The 21,332-nt window shown below is 34.9% G+C and overlaps 1 protein-coding gene across 3 annotated transcripts in view; it reads right to left on the bottom strand.

The window, feature by feature from the left end:
• Positions 1–21,332, bottom strand: part of LOC128859924 (trichohyalin) — a 220,489-nt gene that overhangs the window by 55,683 nt on the left and 143,474 nt on the right. The window contains exon 1 of one of the 3 annotated variants that reach the window (XM_054097078.1): positions 2,170–2,188. The exons of the other annotated variants lie outside the window; for them this stretch is intronic. The gene's annotated coding sequence lies outside the window, so the exon portion shown is untranslated. Of the gene's footprint in view, positions 1–2,169; positions 2,189–21,332 lie in introns of those variants that run through there. 3 annotated transcript variants of the gene reach the window in all.

The raw sequence follows: 21,332 nt of genomic DNA, 5'->3' as shown, positions 1-21,332 counted from the left end.
GCTGCCGAGGAGCGCTATTAGAAAACACATACATAAATAAAGGGTATTTCAAAATTGATCTTAGATGTCAGCAATGAATAATTCCTGGATGGTATCATTTTTTATGTCATATTTGACATTTGTCAAGCAGAAAGATGTACAAATTTTACACGTTAGAACAACGCGTTAAATTTATTGGAACTTATTATGAAATGATCGATTTTTGAGGTCAACGTACCGCTAGATTCGTAATTTGTTTGGAGGAAATAATTGTTCGAATGAGTCGACAATTCAAAAGTTGGTGAACACATTCCAAGAAACTAGTTCTGTCTAGGATAGAAAAAGGACTGGCAGACCAAAAACTGGACCTCCTGTTGAGGATATTGCTGCTGTTTTGCAAAGTGTTGCTGAGCAACCCCCAACATCGATATCTTGACAGTCTCAATAGTTGGGCATTTATGAATTGACTATTGCCGGATTGCACCTGTCATTTTTCACATATAATTGTTAAGAGCCGTCTTTCAATGAAAATTGTAAACCCTGAAAGAATCTAAATTTGTACGTGTTTTATTTAAAAAAATTATCTAGTGCGTCTTTTGAAACGCCCTTTATTTCAAATTGTGAGAGTGTGCAATCGTTCAAATAATTCCTAAATGTTTACTGTTGCTATGTTACTTATACGCCACTGCAGCTTATGCGAGCGAAAAGTGTTAAAACAAAAAAAAAATGCAATGTGATAATTGGAAAGCTATGTGCAATTACGTATCCCTTGAAGTGCCTTCGCGAAGTGAACCATTCTATAAAACACGTGCGGAACTATACATTCAAAAGATTTCTTTTTTTTATTTTTGCCATAGAAATGGAATACCGATATATTCAATGCCTGTAATATTCTGTAGCACATGGCGAAATAATTATTTACATCGATATAACATGCAAATTAGAAAATTTCGAAATGATTTGGATTTCAAAACAGAGAGTATCGATGTGATGAGGTAAACACATGGAAATACATACAAGATCGATGTATAGAAAATGTATTAAAATTCAAATGTTATATGTATGGATGAATGTAGCAAAATAAAGTTTTTAGTTACATAGCTTCCTATCCACTGGTTGAATTAACTAAATCAGCTCGAATATTTGGATATTGCTGCCTGAATAATGGTCTTGAAAGATAATTGTTTTTTTGGAAATTTAGCAGTCTATATAATAAAGGGTGTTTTTTTTAGAGGTTAGGTTTTCAAGATGAAATAAAACGTATATAATTTAATGTTATGGCCAAGAATTTAGCTTTATTATAAAGATAAGGATTTGCCATTATGTTTTAAAAATGATTTCGGGCAAGTGGCCGCCGCGGCTGGCTCGAATAAATTCCAGCCGAGAGGCCCAATTTTCGACCACTTTTTGCAGCAATTGGGGCCGTATGTCAGCAATAACGCGCCGAATATTCTCTTCCAAGACGTCAATCGTCTCGGGCTTATCTGCGTAGACAAGTGACTTCACATAGCCCCACAAGAAATAGTCCAGCGGTGTTATATCGCACGATCTTGGAGGCCACGCCACAGGTCCACGGCGCGAGATAATGCGCTCACCAGAAGTTTCCTTCAATAAATCGATTGTTGCGTTGGCTGTATGGCATGTAGCGCCGTCTTGTTGGAACCAAAGGTCGTCCACATCAACATCGTCCAATTCAGGCACGAAAAAGTCATTAATCATGGCTCTATAGCGCTCTCCATTGACTGTAACATTATGGCCGGCTTCATTTTTAAAGAAATATGGACCAATGATTCCCTCTGCCCATAGAGCACACCAAACAGTGACTTTTTGAGGATGTAACGGCGTCTCAGCAATGGCTTGTGGATTATGTTCACTCCAAATGCGACAATTTTGCTTATTGACATACGCATTCAACCAAAAGTGAGCTTCATCGCTGAACAAAATTTTCTTCGATGCGTAGCGCGAACCGAACCATTATTTTCGTAATAAATTTGCACGATTTGCAAAAGTTGTTCAGGTGTAAGTCTATTCATTATAAAATGGCAAACCAAACTGAGCATAAATCAAGTAACAGCTGTCAAAAAGACCATCTACGAAAAAAGTAGTGCCAACTTGAAAACCTAACCTCTAAAAAAAACACCCTTTACAAGTAATGTTTATTTTGACGTATTACGTGCAAGTATAGTATACCTTAAAAATTACTGTAAGTAGTTGGAATTCCGCTCATTTTATACTTATACCTATATTATTGCACGGAGAACTAGTCTGCAGCTTTACCTGAAATGAAAGACAATAAGAAAGTTTTTATTTGGAATAAGACTACACATACAAAATATAACATTATAAGTTTTTTTAAATATAAATATAAAATACCAATAATATGATACTAGTTTTTAAAATAATTTCCAAAATAGTTTTCATACAAATTTTTTTGTATTATTATTATTTTTTTGATGATGTGCAGGAAACACCTAGTGAGGAATCGTAAATTTAAAACCTCTAAGGCCCTTAACTAAAAACGAAAAAAAATCCGACCCTTGAACTAACTTTTGAAAAAGTGAACATACCTACGAAACAAACATTTTTGTAAAATAATTTTTAAAATTGAACATCTCGAAAATTGTTAGGTTTTGGATACTTTATAACTAAATTAATTAGGAAGGATCTAAGAAATCATGTGTTTAGGTATCTAGGACGACTTTCTCGGTAAACCTGTATAAGCTTTATAAGCTGTAGAGTGAAAAGAGTAAGGGGAATGCCCCTCACGGATTATTTTTGTTTTTAATTTTTTTCTAGTAATTTCTTTCACAGAAATGTTTTAAGTTTTCAGTTTTAAAAAGTTGGTTTATTTGGCGTATTTAATTGGTATTAATGGTGCATCCACCAAAATTGTTATGCGCATTGTTTTTCTATTGTAGGCTGAGTTACATATTATTGCTTTAACATTTTTGCCGTGCGCATTTTAGTTAAAAAACTAAAATTTCCTGTCTGATAGTTTATTTACGGCGTAGCTTCCAGAAATGTGAACGTGACAAAGAATCCATACTATACATGGACTTGAAACTCTAAGCGGTTGAATTTAACAGGTAGATTGGTTGTGATCTTAGAGTTTCTCGGAAATAAAAGATCCTCTATTTTTACTTGATATTTATATACGATCCTTGACAAACAACCGTAAAATACCTATTTGGGAATGGGAATTCATAAATGATTGTGTTCATAATGACTACGTAAACCACAAAACATATACTATTTTATTTGCTATAGAAATTTAATACCCTTGAGGAAGTCGTGCCCAATACCCTTAGTGGAATAGATTTTTCTTACCTAAGAGTTTTTACTCTCGAATTTCTTTAACTTTACGTAGACAGACTTGAGGTAAATTAGTGTGCTCCTGTGGGGAGATAGTAGAGTTTCGAGACTCTTTCTAGTAAATATAAAATGACGCTATAGTTAAAATCTCTTTTCATCCCAGCGGCTCCTGTGGGGAGATAGTAGAGTTTCGAGACTCTTTCTAGTAAATATAAAATTACGCTATAGTTGAAATCTCCTTCCACCAAATATGTATTTACCAAAATTATTTTATTGCAATATTTTTAATGTGAGCAGATGCACGTACACAAGTGAGAACTTAATTGTTATAAAACTAAAGAATATTTTTTTTTTAATTGAAACTCGCAAGATGTAGAAAACTCTATATAAAAACGCTTAAGAAATGCTCGAGAAATATTTCTTGTGTAAAATTTTCTTATGCTGTACACAGTTGTTAAAAACGTGTAAACTTGTAAAAACTGTTTTGTACAGAAATATATATGCGCTTTATTATTTCTCGAAGGAAAAGTGACAGCCTTGTTTTCGTTTTAAATGAGACTACTAATTATTAAATCTTTAAATTTCTTCGGTATTTCACGCAAGAAATAATAGCACCAACTAAAATTGAAAGCTTTGGTACAACATTTGGTTCAACCCATTTTAAACTAATATTAAAAGCTTCATCTGCTCTAATAGAAGGAGTAATGAAACAAATTAATATTAAAGCAACATTAACAAAAAAATGCTGCTGCGAACACCGAATGTTGCAAAAACCGAGAATCTAATGTATTTTAATACTAATTTTATGTAGCTAATATATTCATACAGTATACTCTGGAAATGAGAGCCAAATGTAATCTTTGTAATGAAGGTACATGCAATCTTTAGAAATATATCCAATCCGCCTATTGCCTGCAAACAATCTTATAAACCTTCACGGGCACACTCTCATCAATTCATAAAAATTTCAGAGAAATTGGATGTATACATATATGTACATTAGGGTGAGTAAATATGCGTTGAACGATTTTTTCCGAAGTCGTTTCTTGCACATTCTAATTCTCCATAAAATTATAAGAAAAAAGTCGTGTACTTCCGAATGTTAGTCACGCACCAACCCATCCGTCTACGGCGGCATAGAGATATAGACATATTCGAGGTGTACTCAAAACATAAGGTGAATTTTCGGATTTCGCGGGCTACGTACACTCGACTTTCGATTATTATTTTTTTAACTTGGCACACTCATCTAGAAGATATGTTTACGGTTTTAGACAAATGGTTTTTGCGTGTTCGGCGATTTTCTGTTATCCAAAAAAATGGTTCAAAGAAGTTGCATCAAATTTTGAGAAAAAAATGGAATTAAGTGCCCAAAAACACTTGAATACTTGATGAGAGTACTCTGAGTCAAAAAAATGTTTACGACGCTCTGAACGCTCCAGCACACCGACGAACATGTTGAGAAAATGAAGAAAATTGTTATGGAGAATCGTCGAATCACAATTAAAGAAGTTGCTGAGGATGTCGGCATATCGGTTGACTCATGCCATGCAATCTTTTCGGAAATTTTGGACATGAAGCGTACGGCAGTGAAGTTCGTTCCAAATTTGTTGAATTTTGACCAAAAACAACATCGCATGAGTATCGCTCAGGAATTGTTGAATGGCGTCAACGATGATCCAGATTTGCTTAAAATGGTCACAACTGATAACGAATCATGAGTATATGGTTATGACATCGAAACCAAAGCCCAATCGGCCTAATGGAAGAGTCCAGGAGAACCAAGACCAAAAAAAGGTCGTCAAGTTCGATCAAATGTCAAAGGTTTGCTCACTCTTTTCTTCGATTACCATGACGTAGTGCATCAGGAGTTCTACGTACGGTAAATAAGGAGTATTACCTTGAAGTTATGCACCATTTGCGCGAAGCAAAAAATGCCCGGAATTGTGGAAAAAATGCATGGCTTTTGCATCATAATAATGCACCTGCTCACTCATCCTTTCTTGTGAGAGATTATTTGGCCAAAAACAACACCGTTATCATGCCTCAGCTACCGAATTACCCAGATTTGGCTACAGCGACTTTTTCTTGTTCCCAAGATTGAAGAGACCGATGAAAGTACGGTGGTTTGCGAGGATTGAGGAGATCAAAATCGAATTGCTGAGAAAGCTCAAGGGCATACAAAAAAGTGCATACGCAGGAAAATACGCTGGCAAAAGTGTATTATATCTGAAGTGGCCTACTTTGAAGGAGATAAAATATTTTTATTAGTTTTTGAACATACCCCGTATATACCAAAATGCTCAGAATGATGCCAAGGGTTGCTTTTGTCCATTCAAAGGATAACATGACCACAAATTAATAAATTTCAATGAATGAAGGGTACACGTATTACCTTTTGTCTAAGGTAGTTTTATATTCAAATCGTTCCATAATCACGTGCACCTGCCATATAACAGATGCTTTAAAAAAATACTCAAATTTAGCATAAATAATGAACCCTACAAATCAACACGAAGCAAGTACAATTTTGAAAAGTGGAAGATGTCACGCCTAGTTTTGCGTAAATCCATGTAACTCGATAACGACTTAATAAACTCGTCCAAACATGTATTACTCCGTACCTCATTTAGTTCCGACATATAATTATGGTTATTGAGATTGAATAACAACCATGCCCACTTTTAATTTTTTTTTATTTTAAGACTGAATTTTATCCGTCTGTTTGTTGTTAGGTTAGATTGCAGTGGTAGCTACTGCACATGAGGATGTAGAGGGGCCCACTTCGACCTGGAAGCCCATTGTGATATCACTAGTTTGGACCCAAGTTCACCCTTTATTTCCCAATGTAGGGAAAGCACTTCGTCTCTCTAATAAACAATGAAATATTGTGAATGGCTGCGGATTTTAAATCTGCCAAACATCCAAAGAAGTACGAGTCTAGACAGTGGTGTCACGTTTGTCAAATTGAAACAGTGGCAGAGAAAGTGTTCAACACTCTGCACTCTGCTCGAAACTCCGTACCATTTACTGTTAGCGATGTAGGTCGTCCTGAAACAGACCTTGCTTGATGGTAAAACATACAAATACTGGGCAGAGTTGACTCATTTAAGATTAGTTTCTCTCTGCGTTGCAATTTTCAATGAATGAATGGATGACTCTGTGCTCATAGAGCCAGGCAACCCTCGTAGTGCATCACCCCAGCTCATTTGGAATAACTCTGCAGTAAAAACCATAACTTCCATTGTCCATGAGTTGGTTTGATCCCAAAAGTTAACAGCCAGCTCAAATGATATTTTACCAAAATTTCGGTCCGGTCCGAAATTAACATTCCTTATTTGTCTTTAGTATAAGTTTGCATAAATAGCCTTTCAAATAAAGTGAAGAGGATACTTTCGTAACATATTTCTCGAAGAGAAGCATCACCAAAACTTAAGCTCCTCTGGGTTATTCAGCTCTATTTTGTTGTGGTTAATCGTATTGTTGTTTTTAGTAGGTCTTTATTTTCAGTAAATACTATCAGCCATGATAGTTGAAATTGTGCTAGAAAACATTTTAAATATCGAAGCGAAATCGATTTTTTTATAATCTTTAAATTTTAAAATCTGAATATTGAGAAATTTTTCCTGGGAGAAAAAAAATTAAAGATGTGTGCATTGAATTGCTTGTTGTTTTATTATAAATATCATATTTTAAATTATTAGTAATTATAAATTTAATATAGTTGAGGTGGGAAAATGTATCATTCTTCTTCTTGAATGGCGCGATGACTGCTTAAGCAATTTGCAACACAAAGGTGGCCATTCCCTTCTCCTGGAAAAATTGTCATTATTATCTCAGTACTTAAAACTAGTTAATGTGGAATTGGTTTCAATAAACCAAGCGAGCTGAAAATGCATTATTCATTATTTCATTAAACCTCAAGTGACTATTTATTGTTTAGCCACACAGTTTTCTGCTTTAGCTGAGTGTGACACTAAAGTTGCGAATAATATATAATTTGGCGAATGTTATGGCTTGCAATTTCACCATACACACACAGATTTAGAGAAATCTGTTTATAGGAATGTATGTAATTATATACATAAAGACAGAAAACTACAAAGACCCATTTAGCCAAACTCAAAATCTGGCAAAGAGCTTTCAGTACCAACACATGCGAACATACCCAAATATTAATATTTACTGGATACCCCCAGAGTAATTATTAAAGCAATTTTCCTAACTTGCCTTACACACCTTAGAAAATTAACTAGTGAAAAATTTACTTATTTATGTATATATGTACGTTGCACTATCGTTGGAGGTCTCTAGTTTCCAGACTATTTATACACTTTACGAGGGATTGTGTGTGCGTACCTATTTGTGGTTTTGACTGGAAATTTGTTGTGGTTATGCTCCGGCGCCATACCACAGTTTGCATCTAAAGTTAACCAAATGCCGCAGTAAACAAATGTGGCAGCCGTAACAATGTCAGCAGCTAAGCAACAACACAAAGTTCATGTTGTCCAACAAATTTTGCGAAGCTCTGAAGTAAGAGCGCTTGAGGAACTTTGCAACAAATCAAAGTTGCAGATATGCACGACAGTGTAGTTCGGCTAAGTAATGAAATAATGGAATTGGCTTGGACGCTATGCAATTTGCAGTGTGAATGTGGCCATTCTGCAAATAAATTTACCGTTAGAGATAAGGTGGTGTTGGTAATTACACCGAAAAGTGATTTCCGAATGGATTTTCGATGCTTGCTTCAACGAAAATGGAATGTAAAATTAATTCAATATTTCAAAGAAACGACAAGTATAGTATGGGCACATATTCTATTGGATTAATTGAACAAATTTCATTTATACATATATATATATATATATAACTAGCTTTAACCCGCGGCCCCGCCCGCGTAGGAGTAGTTTTGAGGATATGTACAGGGTCCGCCATATAACTTTACGGAATTGCTTACGGAATGCTATAAAAAAGAAACTACTCAATATTTTTCCAAACTGTTTTTTTTATTTTGAAGTACAATCCTTCCGGTTAATGATGGAACACAACTTCATTCATATGGCTGCCTGGACTTTGTACGGCATCATACCAAGGTCTTTACGCAAAATTCGTCTCAATGATGTCTCCGAAATGTCCAATTGTTGAGAACGACGGTGAACTGCTGTTCCTGGTGATTCACGAACACTCTCGGCCACAGCAGCAATATTTTCGGGTGTACGCACGGTTTTTGGTCGGTCACGCGTTGGTTTGTCAATAAGCAACTCAGTTTCTCTTATTTTTTTCGCAAAGTAACGCACATACGCTTCATTCGGTGCTTTTCTTCTTCCCGTTGCCGTACGTAATTTTCGTACACATTCTGCGACATTACCATGATTTTCAAAGTAATGCCGCAATATTTCCAGCGTTCTTTGAGCGTATACACAACCATTTTCGTTCAGCGGAAGAATAAAACTAATTTTCTGTCAAATCAGATGACAGCTAAATGTTACCATTCTTCAAATAATACCTAGTTCAAATCCGTAACGATAGATGGCGGGCCCTATATGTATAAAAAAAAATTACAAATAATAATTTCATAGAAAAAATTTTTTTATTAATAACCATAATATTGCATGCAATACCCGGCATCCGTTGCTATGCCTCGTTGAATAAAATCAAAACAACCAATCAGAAAAATATCAAGCAAAATTATTTTTATTAATTTTCTATCTCAAACCATTTTTGATCTTTGCATTTGGGTCATAGGTGAACAACAGCTTATGCGGATTATGAAGTCTAGATTGTGCTATAAATAGTGGTAAATAGGAAAAACTAAGATTTTTTAGATTAAATTTAAGGAAATATTTGATTATTACTGACGAATGGGAGTGGTGGCGTGGCCTGGGGGCTGTGGGAAGGGAGTTCCATCATAAAAACATGCCTATAACTTTCATTGGGTGAAAATATGAATGTATAAAATTTTTTACGTCATTTGGTGTTGTCGTTTCGTAGTTATTTGGCGAATAGTTAACATACAATCAGAAAACTGGATAGAAAATGCAAAATTGCTTTTAACAAACCGCAACCAAGCTAGGATGAATATGTACATACAAAGTGACTTAAGTACTAGTAGGATATATAAGGAATTAGATTGGTCAAAAGGTCTGGTTTATTTAAAAAAATATGATATAGAATCAAGCATGTGGATAATGAGGGCTTGAAGTGACATGGTAATTTTAAATAACAATAGATTTGACACAGGAAATAGAACTTGCTCAATGTGTAATTTAGGCGAGCTTGAAACCATAGCACATTTCCTGGCGCGCTGCCCAATATTAAGAGAATACAGGAAAATTTACCTTAAATGATTCATAACTGATTGAGATTCTCAATAGGGAAAATCATCATTGGGATAAACTTTTGCGTTTTATTAAAAATGCCTCTAGATACAGAGATTACTTAATAAAAGAGTTTAACTGGTTTTAAAAACCGTAAACCGAATAATAGTTTTGTACAAAAAATAAATCGACAGACGGCTCATGCTATTGTCGATAATTATTATTTATTTATTTTTTTCTTAATATTACAATAAGTATATTTCAAATTTTGTGTATTTTACTTTTATTTGCAATAAATACTACTATTACTACTATAAGAATAAACTTAATTACTTCATTACCTTACACTTTAATCAGAAGTTGAAAGCAAAGATGGTTTTCGAGTCAGAATATAAAGTAGAGAGTAGAAAACTGACTGAGATTAAAATAAATCAGCTGGCTTCATCTCCTTATGTGGCTCACAAACACCATCAGTCATTTGTTCTAAGTGCAGATATTTTGGGGTGGATTTCTTCTATTGTGTTCGCACGCGCCTTGTAGAGTAACGTCCCCGAACCAGATGCGGAGATAAATATAATAGAAAACGTACTTAGAAAATAAGAAGTATGAACTTTAGACGTGATTGGTTCACTCACATAAATTCATCATGCATACCATACTAATTTTTAATATTACAGCATATTTTAGACATGTACTATGTGTCTTTAATAGCAATAATAATCAGAATAGTATGTATTTCAAGAATGTAAGAAGAAGATTAATTCGGTTGCAAGAGGGAATAAGCTTGTAAATACTTACATATATGGGTTACAGGATACCGCGGTGTTCAAGGAAATGAAATTGGCGATGAATTGGCTAACTGCGGATCAGCGGTTACCTCACACAGATCAGAGTTAATGAGGGGAATCAGCTCCACAGGAATCATAAATTGGATAATTGGATCATCGATTATGTATGTAATTTACCTAAAGAGCGATGGTCCGGTTTGGAACCCTATAGAACTGGAAAGTTTTTTGTGACTAGCCCAAACAGAAAACTGTCGAACTTTCTTGTACAACTTGGTAGAAAAGACGTTCGGTTGATGGCCGGTATTATTATACTACAAGACACAACACATGGGGTCAGCATAAGACCACCATTGGAATCAATGAAGACTCAATTTACCTGTCTTGCTTAGAGGAGCCGAATAGCCCATTTTTCTTCTGAGTGTCCTACCAAAGGCAAGGCTACGAATTTTGGAACCGATGTCATGAGAATGAGTACTATTCTCTCTATCACACTGGAGGATATCTGGAAAATTCTCACAACTAGCTATCTCTGCCTCTGTCTCTATTCTATATCTCTGTCACTTCTTTCCTTCCCTCCTTGATTATCAAGCCTTTTACTTTCCAGAGCTTCGAATTTTAATTTCATGTACTTTGTAAATTTAGCAAAAAAATTATTAAATATTTGTTAGCTGATTTTTTAACTATCATCCGAATCAAAGTACAGCTCGTCGCTTTCGTCACTCTCATCTATCATACAATTTGGCAATAAATATCTACGAAATTTGCATCTGGGCACAGATTCGCTGAGAAGTATATATTTCTGCATCTCTTCTTTATTCCAGAAGAAATTTCGAAGTGTACACATGAGCGGCTAAATGGCAGAATGCCACGTATTAATAACCCACGAATAATCACCAACACCAACAATAATCGCATCACATTTTAATTATTGTAGAAGAGGTTAGAAAAATGTCAGGAAGAAAAAACTAAAACTCCGAGGATAGAGAACAAAAAAATGCTAAATGAAGTTAGGAAAATAGTAATCTGGTCACACTGATCATCAGCTGACCTCATTATTCTCTCCAACGTTGCTTGATGCGCTGTTTGATACTGATAGCCTCCTTGCCATAGAACAGCAAGTTTTACTAACTTAACCAATTAATGGATTTCAATGACTATTTCATTTTCCCCAAGTTCTATTTAGTTAGCTGGTGTCGGGCTCGTTGGATCATTGCGAGTATTTTATAAAATAATTAAAAAAAGTGATGTGAATAAGCGATAACTTCAATGTAGCTGAGTTGTATTTACAGTAATTGTATGTAATTTATGCCGCAGTTTTGCTTGTCTATATGTCATCTGCGTATTTTGCTTATTCTGACTAATTATTTAAAATTAAAAGAAGATAAAACAAGAAATTTGCTACCAACCGATTATACTGGCCGATTGAATGAAATCTTTAGAAAGTCCTTAGATAGAAGGTGAGTTCGGCAGCTTATCTTCCATTGATCTTTATCTGAAGTTAATTGACTGATGTTCGCTAAAGAGACGTTGAGAAATCATTTCTTTAACCCTGTACCGATTATTTTCTGAGGGTGGAGAAAATTTTCTTTGAGTTCGTGGAGACTTTATTTACAAATGTATTAATCGTTGTTTTACATTTATTGACAATTCGGAGAGAAATAATCCAAATTTCTGTTAGAATTTTCACTTGCTAATTTTGTTTTAGTGCTGCAGAAGTACTTTACACACCGTTTCATCAATAGTTGAAATACATAGCAAAATACCAATTTTTTTAACTTTTGCTTTCAAAAGACTTAAACTGTCATATTGCTGACGACTTCTTCGTTCTAGTTGCTTTTTTGCTTAGATCGTATTCATACAGGGCAACTTTTCTTGAAGCAACTCGCAACTTGGGGAAGAGGAGAGATGAGAAAAGGAGAGGGGCACTAAGGTGCTCGTACTCTGGCAACTCGGTTTATGTTTTAATTTCTCCCAGTGTGGTTGTTGGCTGTGGACTAAAAACTAAAGCAATGGAAAATAATAACAGAGAATTCGCAAAGTTGAAGCAACAAAAGTTTCCCTGTATGAACAAGGTCGTATTACTTTTTATTATTTTTCTGACTGCATGTGCACAAATAGTGAAAGTGTTGCCTCCATGAATATGAAAAATTATACAGAATTTGTATAATTTCAAATTAAACTATACACACAAATTTTGCGCTCCTACAAAAGTTATGCAAGCACTTAAAAATATTGTTTCGCTTAATTTGTGATAAGTAAGGCCTTAGACAAATCAGTACTTCTCTATTCATTAAATGGGTACAACGTCACAATGGCTGCGTGCATACTGCAGTGTGTTTAATTTTGACGGCGATGCTTTGCCCGACGAAGAACGCTCAGTATTTGACTCTCTTTATACTACTAACGAGTAAAAAAGTAGTAGATGTTTCTTCATGTCGTATTATAAATGCACTCAAAAGAGACAGCCCGATTGATATTAATTTCCAGTAAACCAAAGTTTTCATGCTTACATTTGTTCGCAATATTTAGAAATCCTTGTTTAAGCCTCAAGTGCAATGAAGGCGTTGCAACTGAGTTGGTTAGTTGCGAACGCACAAAAGTTGCATGCAGTTCCATTATTCTGTTAGAAAGATATGAAATGATTATATGGGGTGAATCGAATTAAATCATAATATGGATGCCAATATTTTATACAAAAGCTTTGTATTCATTGCATATAATTATATGGAAAGTGGCAACTCTGAACTGTTTACGCTATATTTACATGCGTATATTTTTACATAGAGATAATGCCACAAATGCCACAAATTCCGAAATTATATGTCTTGGCACACGCATACTACCTGTTGTAAAAAATACAGTCGTCTGCATATGAGGACTAGTCTTTATAGCCCTTTTCAAGGCTATATTTAAACTTGTTCAAGACGAATGCAAATTGGGCAGATTGAACAAAGATGCTTGTTCATGCGACCGGAAGTTGGCGTCTGAAAAGTTGTTCAATTGCCACAAATAGTGAAATTGTCACAAAAATTTTGTTAATAAAAAATCAAACTGGTACCTTTTCAGAGTTTTTTGTGCTCGACGTGCGACAGTTGGATTTATTGTGGGGTTGGTGCATATTCACAGAAGTAAGAAACCTTTCAACACCCAAGAGGCATGCAGTGAAATAATTTACTCGATTAGCGGGATCGGCGCGCGGATGAATTTTATTCACGCTAAACTGACATTTCAGACATACGCATTTGCGTGCGAAATTCACAACTTCTCGGAAGCGGGTGGTCGCATTGCAAATGAATGCAGTGGCATTGTAAATATTTGCATACATAAACATCTGTATCAATGTGCTAGTGTACTTGCACAAGTTTAAGCAGAAAATTGATTGCAAGTGTGCTCATTAAAACAGCAACAGCAGCCTGCAAATGTGCACGTACATACATACATACACATATAATATATATGTATGCGCGATTGAGTATTGCATCTTGAAATTGTCATAACGCTCAATTGTTTTTATTGTTTGTGGCCGTACGATTAATATGCGGTTGCAATGCAGCGAGTAGCCATTTGAGATGAGTTTTTATAGTTTTACGTATTTAGATAACGTCTGGATTGTAATAAAATGTTGGTTCATAGGTGGCCATACATTCAAGAAGTGTGACGTTTTCTAATGAAATGTGTCCGATCCGTCATTAACTGTTTGTGGACATTTACTGCATCATTTAATTGAAGACAAAATAGTTGTTCATGCTGTGGTTTCATTGGTATCCATCAGAACTATCGATATTCATACAAAATGAATACACGCTATCAGACTACAAAAAAAAAAAAACTCTGCTATCCAAACTATCAAATGGGGATAATTACCCAAAAACCGACGAAGAAAAAAATAAAAAAAGAAAGAGTTATTCTATTTTAAACCCAATAGACTTGCGTGTTTCCTATCGATCTTCTACCAAAGGCGCCAAATAGTTGAGAAAACTGGACTAAAATATCAAATACATATCAGCAAAATACAAAACGAAGAAACCGAAATTTGTGCCCGGACTTGTACAAAGCAAAACCTACAGTTTATTCTCTTTTTTTCAAGAATTTTTTTTTATTTAATTCCGACAGCACAGTTTGTATGACAAACAAGTTCGAAATCGGAATAACACACAATTTACTTCGCAGGAGTAAAATAATTTCCTTCTATATGCATAATGTAAGTAAAGGAGGCGTGGCTATTAAATAACGAGACTCACATTTCTATAGAACAAGTTTACATGATCCACCGTAAGCGGTTCAGCATGAAGTCTTCTATTTCAAATGCGGTACCTCTCGCTTCGGTAAACAAATTACGTTAAATTTGTTAGTTTTACATCGCATTCAAAATTTTGGTTGAAGTCCTATGCTCCAAGGTTGGTTGAAGTCCTATGCTTCAAATTAATATATCCTAATATATATAATAAATATTCAAAATGTTGAATGAAAGAATGAAAATGAGGTGTGAACTTCGGCTTCATGGTTTTTTGCGCCCTCTACTAATCACAGTACCTTATCTACACTCAGTTCACTGAATAAAAATAAGACCGTACGGGCTGACCGTATACGTCTTTCTTCAGGCCACATCCGGCCGAGATGTCTCAATTATTTTCACTCTATAACGTTACATTCAAGAAGAAGGTCAGAAGACAGGAGTCATATGTATCTCACGGCAAATTTGTACTCAATTCGCGCAGCAAAAACTTCGGGAAATATGCCAGCAACCTTTTTTCATACCTATAAAAAATGCACCTGCCATTTAAAATTGAGCGAAAACTACCACTCCATTTCCGAGTGAAGTACCTGAGTTCGAATACTCCGTAGACATGGCATTTTTTAGCGAAACGTCTTCGCAAAGATGAAATTCACACAATGGCTTACGAGGAGGTTAAAAAGCACTATTGATGAAATCTAATCTTATTTTGTTATATAGTATTTTATTTGTTAAAAATACTTTTCTTACCAATATTTGTCAATTGATTCTGGGGCGATGATCATAAGTTTGTTTATTTACATTTGTTCAGTTTTCATTTTGACGTTTCTTCTCATTTGACAATCAATGTTGGTAAATTTAGTACTAGTCTTTAGGCAGCGTAATGACATGGCTATTCATTAAGTGTAACGATTATAAACTGAATCGTTAGCCATTAAATTTAACGTTACGATGCATCTTTGAGCCAGGCTGATCTGATTTTTCGCTGTTGTTGTACGTGTGTTTTCGTTGTACGTATTTGAATATATCTCGAAAAGCATACTTTATTCAACGTGCAGCCAATACTGAGTATAGTCTGTCTCAACTTTTAATAAAAAAAATAGGGAAAACCATTTTTTTGTTTCCAAAAATGCCAAAAAAAAGTCTCCAACATTTTTTTCAATAGTAAGGATATTTTACCCTAAAAAATGTAGAAAAATGCTTTCTTTTCAATACAAGATATATATAGATGATACTTTCTTATACTAATGGAATGAAGGAAATTAGAAAGCAGACCTTGGTTGCTGTATCTCTTTTAACAATTTTATATCGAAATTTATGAAATTTTGTAATAATTATCTTAATCTTTAATATTTCCCACGTAGGCTGGCACTTAAGGTTAAACTATCCACTATTAATAGTTTTATTCAGATCTTGACTTTATCTTTAATTACCTTTTACCTTTAATTAAAACATATACCAGACAAATTGGGTGTAGCCAGTAAAAGAGGGACAAGAGAGAACCTCTGGTAAAATGTTAAGCTTTTAAGAACGTATCCTTTTAACCACTGCCTTATGACACTGCGTCATACATATGTCTGATGCGGAGCTTTTCACTTTTGGCCAGAAAAAGTCAGCACGTCCCCAATACGAGGTTCTCATTTAAGACAAAAGGTGACTAATTCGGTCCCACTCAATAAGATTAAGCAGATTCATGTAACTATATATACATATACATATATTTATTCTTTTTACTCCATAGAGAAACATAGGGCCACTAAAAATGTAAATATAAGTACAGAAAAAGGGGAGAACAGGAAGATGCCGGGGTTAATTACTGTTTTTAATATAATAGTTTTATGAAGATATTGGGCGTATTTTATTTTAGTTATTAGTTTATTTTGTATGGGAGACTTAGCCAACATATGTATAGGGTAACTGCGGGTATTGTGGTATAGGCGGGTAATGTGGTATAGCAGCTTTATTCGAAAACTAAAGTCGTGGAAATAACGGGACCAAGTTAGATATTTCGGTATTCTCAGAATCTTAAGAACGCGTGATTTGATTTGTGTTTTGCAAGGCATACAGTGAGTCAGTTGTAAAAAAATCGCGGGGTCGTGTGGTTGGCATTTTTTTGTGCTCAGTGGAAAATTTCTGGCAAATTAAAATCTTGTGCTTTAAACTGCATTTATTCATCGGGAAGTAATAAGTGAGTTTAATACTAGTGAAGCATATAACCAATATTTTTGTATATTTGATCGTTATTTAATTATTAAAAATTAATTTGTTCAAACTCTAATGCGGCTATTGTGGGATAGGTAAAGGCGGCTAAAGTGGTATAGTGTACCATATTACCCTCTCAATCAAAAAAATGCCGAAGAAGGGTGAAATACGAAAATGGAAAGCAGAGGATATGAAAAAAGCTATCCAAGCGGTTAGAAAAGGTGAAACGGGTATTCCCTTGGCTTCCAAGACATTTAGTGTCCCCCATACCACTCTGCAGCGCATGGCAAGAAGCGAGAAATCCATCAAGGAGCTGTTGACAACTAAACTTGGCCGGGCTCCGATTTTAACAGCGGAAATTGAAAATGACTTAGTTAAATATTTACTAGAAATGGAGTCAAGGTACTGGGGACTAACACGCGCAGACGTGCGGTCATTGTGTTATCAAATTGCCACAAAAAGAACATTCCCAATAAGTTCTCCGTTATTAAAGAGTGCGCTGGCAAGGATTGGCTAAAAGGCTTCTGTAACCGACACCGAAATGTTCTGAGTTTTCGAAAGCCAACTGGAACAAGCGTCGACCGTGCACGTGGTTTTTCTCGAGAAAATGTTGAAATATTTTTCAAATTGCTGGAAGAAGAAAACGCAAAACATAATTTTCCGCCTACTCGTATCTGGAACGTTGACGAAACCGGAATATCAGTAGTTCCTTCGCAACAGGCACAAATAATCGCTCGGAAAGGAAAAAAACAGATTGGAACAATGACTTCAGCTGAGCGAGGATCGCTTGTTACAGTCATCACTTGCATGAGCGCAGGAGGTGGTTTCGTACCACCATTTTTCATCTTTCCACGAAAAAACCATAACCCTCTTCTAATGAAAGACGCTCCCCCTGGCTCAAACTCGGCGTGCCATTTGTCTGGATGGGTTCAGATTCCCATCTTCACGAAATGGTTCAGGCATTTTTTAAGCGTAACGAAACCATCTCCGTCTGAACCTCTGCTTCTTATATTAGATGGGCATTATAGCCACACACGCAATATAGAAGTTATTGATCTAGCTCGCGAACACAATGTGACTATACTTTCTTTGCCACCCCATTCAACACACAAACTTCAACCGTTGGATAAGGCTTTTATGGGACCTTTTAAGAAGTACTATAATGACGAAATAAGACGATTTATGCGTGAACAGGGCAGAAAAGTTACACATTTTGATATCGCAGGACTATTTACTAAGGCTTATTTGAGGGTTCAAACTGGACAAATTGCAATAAATGGTTTTAAAGCCACGGGAATTTATCCGTTTGACAAACATATTTTCACAGATGCAGATTTTATAGCATCATCAGGTACAATTCAGTTTTAAATATAAAAAATCTTGCTAGATATATTGTCTTCTCAGAGGATCCAGTTGAAACTATAAATTCAACGACAGAAGAAACCCCAAGGGCATCAGCCATGGAAATTGAGTCTGAAATTCGTAAGTTTCGCAATAAAATCTATGGAAATTTTAGGAACGCTATTTAATTTGTTTATAGAAGCAAGCACAAGCCGAGGACTCGTTACTCCCTGGGAAATATCTCCACCACCAAATCTACGAGATCCTCCACCTAATCGGAAAGGCCGAAAAACAAAGGCAACTGTTTTAACAACTTCGCCTTATAAGTGTAATTTGTTACAGAGCATTGAAAGCATTAACAGGAAACGCAATGCTCCGGTTAATCCATCCCCAAAACCCTCTAATAAAAAAAATATTTCTACCAAATCGTTTGTTCACTCGCATTCAAGTGACAGTGAAGAGGAGTCTCCAGATGTTCCACCAACAAAAGAATCGTCTTGCAACTACTGTGGCAAAATTTATGGGCAGGATATAATAATGAAGCCTTGGACCTCTTGTCTGCAATGCGAACAAATTTGGGCCCACGAAAAGTGTATTCCCAATCGAAGTGCTATTTTTCTTTGCGATTCTTGTAAGTAATACTCTTACAAGTGCTATGAATTTTATTCTTGCGTTTTTTGTCAATTGAAGCTTAAAATATTTTTGTTCAATATGTTTTAATTCAGTTCATATTCCTTTTTTAAATGGTTCGCAATAAAATTTTAGTTATCAATCAAAAGTAACTGACTTATTATTAAAGGCATCATATGCGGGTAATGTGGTATACTATACCACATTACCAGAATAAGGTATACCACATTACCCGCCAATTTCTTCAAGGGCTTGTTTCCGTCTTTTGCAGTACTTTCTTAAATATTTCTGAAACTCGCGGCTCTAAGGCTTTTGAAGCTAGGTTTATTTGAACTTAATAACGGTAGCATATTATTGATAAATTTTCATTCAAATCAAATAAAATTTAACGATTTTATAGACGAAAATAAAATGGGTATACCACAATACCCGCAGTTACTCTATACATATTTATATTCGCTTTTAAACATCGCTCTTGACTTGAGCGTATAAACAATATATTGAACTAGAGGCATTGCCAATTCAAAGTGTGTTTCTATTCACAGTGGTGCCAGCGTTTCCAAGGAAAAATCAGAATATTGTGCCTTTTCGGCTAAATCTTTCTTTTGCTACAAATAATTAAAATATATTAAATATACAATACACAGACCTGCGTTGGTATTTCTCTTGAATTTTTTCGCGCGGATATAACGAATGCGCAATTTTTTTTGTGATATGGATGAAATGCGCAACTCCCTTAGGAAGATAAAATGATCAAAAATCAACGAAAATTTTGCGTCACTTCAAACTTGCACTTTATTAAATTAAAATTGAATAGGTTGAAAAACTGCGTACCCACATATTTCTTAAAATTCTGAAAGAAAATATGAAATTATTTCGTACAATTCATTGCATTTTTATAAATTTTGCTGTAGTCGAAACTGATCAAAATATTGAGATGCTATAGGTTCTTCGCGTGCTGTATCATTGTAGCCTGTGGATGTGTGTAGAGATTATTTAGGATTAAATCCTATAGAACTATGCTGCGACATTAGGCGAAACTTTATTAAAAACCCCAGCCGTTCACGGTTGCGGCCATTTAAATAGTTTCGTTAAATTTATTCATTTTTTTTCAAGTTTTATTTCGAGAAAAAAAGTAATGACTTTTGGATCATCATTTATTGGCAAAAATTTGTTTAGACCTTTAAATTGCAATAATCTAAAAAATTGTATCGCACATATTTCAGCAAAGGAAATCAACATAAAAAATCAATAAAATTGTTTACTCGAATTTAGGTCATTAAAGTTTGCCTTGCTGTGTGCGTGCCGTTTGTGGCTTTATAAAGAGCATACAGATGAGCATTCATATACTACATACATATAAGTGTTTACATATGTTATGTGTGTGATAATTTGCGCATATTCTATACATTTGTATGTTAGTATGCACATCAGATCTGATTCTATACAAACAAATACACACATCTTCTCCTCTTCGCTCGCCTGTGGTCGAGCATAATTTAAAATATTGAGTTCACATTCTCTCTACAAAAAGTTTTAATTGTTCTTCTTTTCGCAATGGAAGTAAAAAATAGAAGAATCTCATAATTGTTATTTATTTTCGATGTATTGACTCAATCATTGAATCTTCTGTTTTAGAAATTTTAATTGAATGAAGAAGTTTTTGCGATGTACACATCTGAAGTTTTAATGAATTTTAATGTTTCGATTTTTGATTGCATATTTTGTAGCAACAGTTAATTATTTTACTGTTGGTCTGCACGTGGGAAAATATTGAACGCATGTACAATTGGGGTATTCAAAAGGGTGCCGTAAGTATCGTATTGTTGTATGCCGTGAACTTTAAATCGTTGAAATATACAATACTTGTATTTAGGGGGTGCGCATGGTACCGTACAAGTCATATTATGAATTTTCACATAGTTAGAAACATTGAATTAACCGTTAAAAGCTTTACTGCCTAAGACATTATGACACTTACGACACCTTGTGAACCATCTAAGTGTGATATCGGACAAAGTTAATTATGAAAATATTTATTGGCATTAGTGAGACAGACAAAAACACTAAATTAAGCAAATTTACATATTATTAATAAAATTTTAATAATCCTACTATTTTTTATCAATTTCATAATTTTTAATCTCTACTAATGAAATGTAAAATTTCTTGAGCTCCTTCCGTTCCCTTGCCTCGCACCAGATGTCGATATTTACATATTTATATGCATATGTATGCACATGCAGACATATGCACATGACGCCTGTTACAAATGTGTGTATTGCAGTGTGTTTTTACGATTTTGACTTTGATAACAATAGAAAGTTTATAACATTACAAGTTTCTCACAACAACGGATTTATTTCCTTTGTGCAGAGTATTAGCTTGTGTAACTCTTTAATGTGCAGGGTGTAACGCTATTGACAATGAAGCTGCTAAAGGAATCATGCTGTACTCCAGAAACGCTCACAAAGTCAAAAGAGGCAAAGACAACTGCATTTTTTTACGAAAATGCTGAGTAAGTGAGAG

The sequence above is a fragment of the Anastrepha ludens genome, chromosome 4 (genome assembly GCF_028408465.1).
Source record: "Anastrepha ludens isolate Willacy chromosome 4, idAnaLude1.1, whole genome shotgun sequence".
NCBI classification, from domain to species: domain Eukaryota; kingdom Metazoa; phylum Arthropoda; class Insecta; order Diptera; family Tephritidae; genus Anastrepha; species Anastrepha ludens.
This window is presented reverse-complemented; position numbering and strand designations above follow the sequence as displayed.